Source organism: Neoarius graeffei, chromosome 17 (assembly GCF_027579695.1).
Source record: "Neoarius graeffei isolate fNeoGra1 chromosome 17, fNeoGra1.pri, whole genome shotgun sequence".
Lineage (NCBI taxonomy): Eukaryota > Metazoa > Chordata > Actinopteri > Siluriformes > Ariidae > Neoarius > Neoarius graeffei.
The window spans coordinates 17110522-17117804 of NC_083585.1; the positions used below are offsets into that span (position 1 = coordinate 17110522).

Consider the following 7283-nt stretch of genomic DNA (forward strand, 5'->3'; position numbering starts at 1 on the left):
AGTGTGTTTGTTGTGCGTGTGTGTGTTGTGAGAGTGTGTTTGTTGTGCGTGTGTGTGTTGTGAGAGTGTGTTTGTTGTGTGTGTGTGTGTGTGAGAGTGTGTTTGTTGTGTGTGTGTGTGTTGTGAGAGTGTGTTGTTGTGTGTGTGTGTGTTGAGAGTGTGTTTGTTGTGTGTGTGTTGTGAGAGTGTGTTTGTTGTGTGTGTGTGTTGTGAGAGTGTGTTTGTTGTGCGTGTGTGTGTTGTGAGAGTGTGTTTGTTGTGCGTGTGTGTGTTGTGAGAGTGTGTTTGTTGTGTGTGTGTGTGTTGTGAGAGTGTGTTTGTTGTGTGTGTGTGTGTTGAGAGTGTGTTTGTTGTGTGTGTGTGTGAGAGTGTGTTGTGTGTGTGTGTTGTGAGAGTGTGTTTGTTGTGTGTGTGTGTGTGTTGTGAGAGTGTGTTTGTTGTGTGTGTGTGTGTGTTGTGAGAGTGTGTTTGTTGTGTGTGTGTGTGTTGTGAGAGTGTGTTTGTTGTGTGTGTGTGTGTTGTGAGAGTGTGTTTGTTGTGTGTGTGTGTGTGTGTGAGAGTGTGTTTGTTGTGTGTGTGTGTTGTGAGAGTGTGTTTGTTGTGTGTGTGTGTTGTGAGAGTGTGTTTGTTGTGTGTGTGTGTTGTGAGAGTGTGTTTGTTGTGTGTGTTGTGAGTGTGTTTGTTGTGTGTGTTGTGAGAGTGTGTTTGTTGTGTGTGTGTGTTGTGAGAGTGTGTTGTTGTGTGTGTGTGTTGTGAGAGTGTGTTTGTTGTGTGTGTGTGTTGTGAGAGTGTGTTTGTTGTGTGTGTGTGTTGTGAGAGTGTGTTGTTGTGTGTGTGTGTTGTGAGAGTGTGTTTGTTGTGTGTGTGTGTTGTGAGAGTGTGTTTGTTGTGTGTGTGTGTTGTGAGAGTGTGTTTGTTGTGTGTGTGTGTTGTGAGAGTGTGTTTGTTGTGTGTGTGTGTTGTGAGAGTGTGTTTGTTGTGTGTGTGTGTTGAGAGTGTGTTTGTTGTGTGTGTGTGTGTGTTGTGAGAGTGTGTTGGTGTGTGTGTGTGTGTGTGTGTTGTGAGAGTGTGTTTGTTGTGTGTGTGTGTGTTGTGAGAGTGTGTTTGTTGTGTGTGTGTGTGTTGTGAGAGTGTGTTTGTTGTGTGTGTGTGTGTTGTGAGAGTGTGTTTGTTGTGTGTGTGTGTGTTGTGAGAGTGTGTTTGTTGTGTGTGTGTGTGTTGTGAGAGTGTGTTTGTTGTGTGTGTGTGTGTGTGTGAGAGTGTGTTGTTGTGTGTGTGTGTTGTGAGAGTGTGTTTGTGTGTGTGTGTGTGTTGTGAGAGTGTGTTTGTTGTGTGTGTGTGTTGTGAGAGTGTGTTTGTTGTGTGTGTGTGTTGTGAGAGTGTGTTTGTTGTGTGTGTGTGTGTGTGAGAGTGTGTTTGTTGTGAGTGTGTTGTTGTGAGTGTGTGTTGTGTGTGTGTGTGTGTGTTGTGAGAGTGTGTTTGTTGTGTGTGTTGTGAGAGTGTGTTTGTTGTGTGTGTGTTGTGAGAGTGTGTTTGTTGTGTGTGTGTGTTGTGAGAGTGTGTTTGTTGTGTGTGTGTGTTGTGAGAGTGTGTTTGTTGTGTGTGTGTTGTGAGAGTGTGTTTGTTGTGTGTGTGTGTGAGAGTGTGTTGTGTGTGTGTGTTGTGAGTGTGTTGTGTGTGTGTTGTGAGAGTGTGTTTGTTGTGTGTGTGTGTTGTGAGAGTGTGTTTGTTGTGTGTGTGTGTGTTGTGAGAGTGTGTTTGTTGTGTGTGTGTGTGTTGTGAGAGTGTGTTTGTTGTGTGTGTGTGTGTTGTGAGAGTGTGTTTGTTGTGTGTGTGTGTGTGTGAGAGTGTGTTTGTTGTGTGTGTGTGTGTGAGTGTGTTTGTTGTGTGTGTGTGTTGTGAGAGTGTGTTTGTTGTGTGTGTGTGTTGTGAGAGTGTGTTGTTGTGTGTGTGTGTGTGTTGTGAGAGTGTGTTTGTTGTGTGTGTGTGTGTTGTGAGAGTGTGTTTGTTGTGTGTGTGTGTGTTGTGAGAGTGTGTTTGTTGTGTGTGTGTGTGTTGTGAGAGTGTGTTTGTTGTGTGTGTGTGTGTTGTGAGAGTGTGTTTGTTGTGTGTGTGTGTGTTGTGAGAGTGTGTTTGTTGTGTGTGTGTGTGTGTTGTGAGAGTGTGTTTGTTGTGTGTGTGTGTGTTGTGAGAGTGTGTTTGTTGTGTGTGTGTGTGTTGTGAGAGTGTGTTTGTTGTGTGTGTGTGTGTTGTGAGAGTGTGTTTGTTGTGTGTGTGTGTGTGTTGTGAGAGTGTGTTTGTTGTGTGTGTGTGTTGTGAGAGTGTGTTTGTTGTGAGTGTGTGTTGTGAGAGTGTGTTTGTTGTGTGTGTGTGTGTTGTGAGAGTGTGTTTGTTGTGTGTGTGTGTTGTGAGAGTGTGTTTGTTGTGTGTGTGTGTTGTGAGAGTGTGTTTGTTGTGTGTGTGTGTGTGTGAGAGTGTGTTTGTTGTGTGTGTGTGTTGTGAGAGTGTGTTTGTTGTGTGTGTGTGTGTGTGTTGTGAGAGTGTGTTTGTTGTGTGTGTGTGTGTTGTGAGAGTGTGTTTGTTGTGTGTGTGTGTGTTGTGAGAGTGTGTTTGTTGTGTGTGTGTGTGTTGTGAGAGTGTGTTTGTTGTGTGTGTGTGTGTTGTGAGAGTGTGTTTGTTGTGTGTGTGTGTGTTGTGAGAGTGTGTTTGTTGTGTGTGTGTGTGTTGTGAGAGTGTGTTTGTTGTGTGTGTGTGTGTGTTGTGAGAGTGTGTTTGTTGTGTGTGTGTGTGTGTTGTGAGAGTGTGTTTGTTGTGTGTGTGTGTGTGTGGAGAGTGTGTTTGTTGTGTGTGTGTGTGTTGTGAGAGTGTGTTTGTTGTGGTGTGTGTGTTGTGAGAGTGTGTTTGTTGTGTGTGTGTGTGTGTTGTGAGAGTGTGTTTGTTGTGTGTGTGTGTGTTGTGAGAGTGTGTTGTTGTGTGTGTGTGTGTGTTGTGAGAGTGTGTTTGTTGTGTGTGTGTGTGTGTTGTGAGAGTGTGTTTGTTGTGTGTGTGTGTTGTGAGAGTGTGTTTGTTGTGTGTGTGTGTGTTGTGAGAGTGTGTTTGTTGTGTGTGTGTGTTGTGAGAGTGTGTTGTGTGTGTGTGTGTGAGTGTTGTTGTGTGTGTGTGTGTTGTGTGTGTGTGTGTGTGTTGTGAGAGTGTGTTTGTTGTGTTTGTGTGTGTGTGTTGTGAGAGTGTGTTGTTGTGTGTGTGTGTGTGTTGTGTGTGGTGTGTTGTTGTGTGTGTGTGTGTGTTGTGAGAGTGTGTTTGTTGTGTGTGTGTTGTGAGAGTGTGTTTGTTGTGTGTGTGTGTGTGTTGTGTGTGTGTGTTGTGTTGTGTGTGTGTGTTGTGTGTGTTGTTGTGTGTGTGTGTTGTGAGAGTGTGTTTGTTGTGTGTGTGTGTGTTGTGAGAGTGTGTTTGTTGTGCGTGTGTGTGTTGTGAGAGTGTGTTTGTTGTGCGTGTGTGTGTTGTGAGAGTGTGTTTGTTGTGCGTGTGTGTGTTGTGAGAGTGTGTTTGTTGTGTGTGTGTGTTGTGAGAGTGTGTTTGTTGTGTGTGTGTGTGTGTGTTGTGAGAGTGTGTTTGTTGTGTGTGTGTGTGTGTTGTGAGAGTGTGTTTGTTGTGTGTGTGTGTGTGTTGAGAGTGTGTTTGTTGTGTGTGTGTGTTGTGAGAGTGTGTTTGTTGTGTGTGTGTGTGTGTTGTGAGAGTGTGTTTGTTGTGTGTGTGTGTGTTGTGAGAGTGTGTTTGTTGTGTGTGTGTGTGTGTTGTGAGAGTGTGTTTGTTGTGTGTGTGTGTGTGTTGTGAGAGTGTGTTTGTTGTGTGTGTGTGTGTGTGTTGTGAGAGTGTGTTTGTTGTGTGTGTGTGTGTGTGTTGTGAGAGTGTGTTTGTTGTGTGTGTGTGTGTGTGTTGTGAGAGTGTGTTTGTTGTGTGTGTGTGTGTGTGTTGTGAGAGTGTGTTTGTTGTGTGTGTGTGTGGTGTTGTGAGAGTGTGTTTGTTGTGTGTGTGTGTGTGTGTTGTGAGAGTGTGTTTGTTGTGTGTGTGTGTGTGTTGTGAGAGTGTGTTTGTTGTGTGTGTGTGTGTGTTGTGAGAGTGTGTTTGTTGTGTGTGTGTGTGTGTGTTGTGAGAGTGTGTTTGTTGTGTGTGTGTGTGTTGTGAGAGTGTGTTTGTTGTGTGTGTGTGTGTTGTGAGAGTGTGTTTGTTGTGTGTGTGTGTGTTGTGAGAGTGTGTTTGTTGTGTGTGTGTGTGTTGTGAGAGTGTGTTTGTTGTGTGTGTGTGTGTTGTGAGAGTGTGTTTGTTGTGTGTGTGTGTGTTGTGAGAGTGTGTTTGTTGTGTGTGTGTGTGTGTTGAGAGTGTGTTTGTTGTGTGTGTGTGTGTGTTGAGAGTGTGTTTGTTGTGTGTGTGTGTTGTGAGAGTGTGTTTGTTGTGTGTGTGTGTTGTGAGAGTGTGTTTGTTGTGTGTGTGTGTTGTGAGAGTGTGTTTGTTGTGTGTGTGTGTTGTGAGAGTGTGTTTGTTGTGTGTGTGTGTTGTGAGTGTGTGTTTGTTGTGTGTGTGTGTTGTGTGAGAGTGTGTTTGTTGTGTGTGTGTGTTGTGAGAGTGTGTTTGTTGTGTGTGTGTGTTGTGAGAGTGTGTTTGTTGTGTGTGTGTGTTGTGAGAGTGTGTTTGTTGTGTGTGTGTGTTGTGAGAGTGTGTTTGTTGTGTGTGTGTGTTGTGAGAGTGTGTTTGTTGTGCGTGTGTGTGTTGTGAGAGTGTGTTTGTTGTGCGTGTGTGTGTTGTGAGAGTGTGTTTGTTGTGCGTGTGTGTGTTGTGAGAGTGTGTTTGTTGTGCGTGTGTGTGTTGTGAGAGTGTGTTTGTTGTGTGTGTGTGTTGTGAGAGTGTGTTTGTTGTGCGTGTGTGTGTTGTGAGAGTGTGTTTGTTGTGTGTGTGTGTTGTGAGAGTGTGTTTGTTGTGCGTGTGTGTGTTGTGAGAGTGTGTTTGTTGTGTGTGTGTGTTGTGAGAGTGTGTTTGTTGTGCGTGTGTGTGTTGTGAGAGTGTGTTTGTTGTGTGTGTGTGTTGTGAGAGTGTGTTTGTTGTGTGTGTGTGTGTGTTGAGAGTGTGTTTGTTGTGTGTGTGTGTTGTGAGAGTGTGTTTGTTGTGTGTGTGTGTGTGTTGTGAGAGTGTGTTTGTTGTGTGTGTGTGTGTGTTGTGAGAGTGTGTTTGTTGTGTGTGTGTGTGTGTTGTGAGAGTGTGTTTGTTGTGTGTGTGTGTGTGTGTTGTGAGAGTGTGTTTGTTGTGTGTGTGTGTGTGTGTGTTGTGAGAGTGTGTTTGTTGTGTGTGTGTGTGTTGTGAGAGTGTGTTTGTTGTGTGTGTGTGTGTGTGTTGTGAGAGTGTGTTTGTTGTGTGTGTGTGTGTGTTGTGAGAGTGTGTTTGTTGTGTGTGTGTGTGTGTTGTGAGAGTGTGTTTGTTGTGTGTGTGTGTGTGTTGTGAGAGTGTGTTTGTTGTGTGTGTGTGTGTGTTGTGAGAGTGTGTTTGTTGTGTGTGTGTGTGTGTTGTGAGAGTGTGTTTGTTGTGTGTGTGTGTTGTGAGAGTGTGTTTGTTGTGTGTGTGTTGTGAGAGTGTGTTTGTTGTGTGTGTGTGTTGTGAGAGTGTGTTTGTTGTGTGTGTGTTGTGAGAGTGTGTTTGTTGTGTGTGTGTGTTGTGAGAGTGTGTTTGTTGTGTGTGTGTGTGTGTGTGTTGTGAGAGTGTGTTTGTTGTGTGTGTGTGTTGTGAGAGTGTGTTTGTTGTGTGTGTGTGTGTGTTGTGAGAGTGTGTTTGTTGTGTGTGTGTGTGTTGTGAGAGTGTGTTTGTTGTGTGTGTGTGTTGTGAGAGTGTGTTTGTTGTGTGTGTGTGTGTTGTGAGAGTGTGTTTGTTGTGTGTGTGTTGTGAGAGTGTGTTTGTTGTGTGTGTGTTGTGAGAGTGTGTTTGTTGTGTGTGTGTGTTGTGAGAGTGTGTTGTGAGAGTGTGTTTGTTGTGTGTGTGTGTGTTGTGAGAGTGTGTTTGTTGTGTGTGTGTGTGTGTGTGTGTGTTGTGAGAGTGTGTTTGTAGTGTGTGTGTTGTGAGAGTGTGTTTGTTGTGTGTGTGTGTGTGTGTGTGTGTGTTGTGAGAGTGTGTTTGTAGTGTGTGTGTGTGTGTGTGTGTGTGTTGTGAGAGTGTGTTTGTTGTGTGTGTGTGTGTGTGTGTGTGTGTTGTGAGAGTGTGTTTGTAGTGTGTGTGTAGTGTGAGAGTGTGTTTGTTGTGTGTGTGTGTGTGTGTTGTGAGAGTGTGTTTGTAGTGTGTGTGTAGTGTGTTTGTGTTTCCCAAACACTGTGGAAAATCTCAAGTTACCACAGGCTGCAGTGAGTGAGCGCGCGCGGTGTTCCTCAGCAGGCGGAAGTGGGAGTTTAGTTCCGGTCCGGAGTCTCAGACTGAGCGCGCACTCTCAGCTCTCGCTGGTTTTCAGTAAAGAATTCGTGCTTGAACCGCCGCGAGCGTCACAGACTGAATCCCAACCGCCTCGGACAGCAGAGAGGCCGCGCTGACACTCCCACACCGAGGCTCCTTCACTACCGAGCGCACTTCTGCACGCAGTCAACACCAGCTCAGCTCGCAACTTCCGGGAAAAGACCGCTGACGTTTATACGGAAATTCAGAATAAAAGTCTCAGGAACGTTTCAAAATAAAACTCCCCAGACCTTCACCTGTGTTCATTTATATTTCAGTACCTGCTTAAAGCGCATATTCTGGACCAATTTCGGTTTTTTTATATGAAAGTATGTCCCTTTACACACTCATCCAGAAGGGTAATTTTGCACAAGACCATCTGTCTACAGCAGAAAAAAATAAAATAAAACGCATCTGGAAAAATCCCAAGGGAGTCTGGAGCCAGATTCGTGACGTCACCTGCAGAAGCGCCAGCAGGCTGCGCGAGCTTTGCACGGTTTCGGTGCACAGCCTGTGTAGACCAAGTTAGCAATTTTGCATTGAAATATGGAATTGTCACCTGAGCGCAATGTTACTTCACCTTTGGATGAAGAATGTAATGTTGCTACACCCTCCTACGATACATCTGTTAACCGTTTTAATAATTACGTGATAACGTTGAGAAATTTGCAGAAAACCACCAGGTCGTTTTCTCATAAACAAACCAGCGCTGACATAGGATTCAGAGGGAGGCGTCCCGCACGCGACGTCACGAAAATCAATGTTTGCCGGGAAATCCAAATGCCAAGTTTTTTCAGAGGCGGACCAATTCGCTTCAA

General features: G+C 44.7%; 1 protein-coding gene across 1 annotated transcript in view; it reads right to left on the bottom strand.

Annotated features, from left to right (window-relative positions):
• The window catches only part of vps26b (VPS26, retromer complex component B), a 46464-nt gene extending 39818 nt beyond the window's left edge, over positions 1–6646 (bottom strand). Inside the window, exon 1 of the mRNA XM_060943799.1 lies at positions 6370–6646. The gene's annotated coding sequence lies outside the window, so the exon portion shown is untranslated. The remainder of the gene's footprint in view (positions 1–6369) is intronic.
• Between the last annotated feature and the right edge of the window lie 637 nt (positions 6647–7283).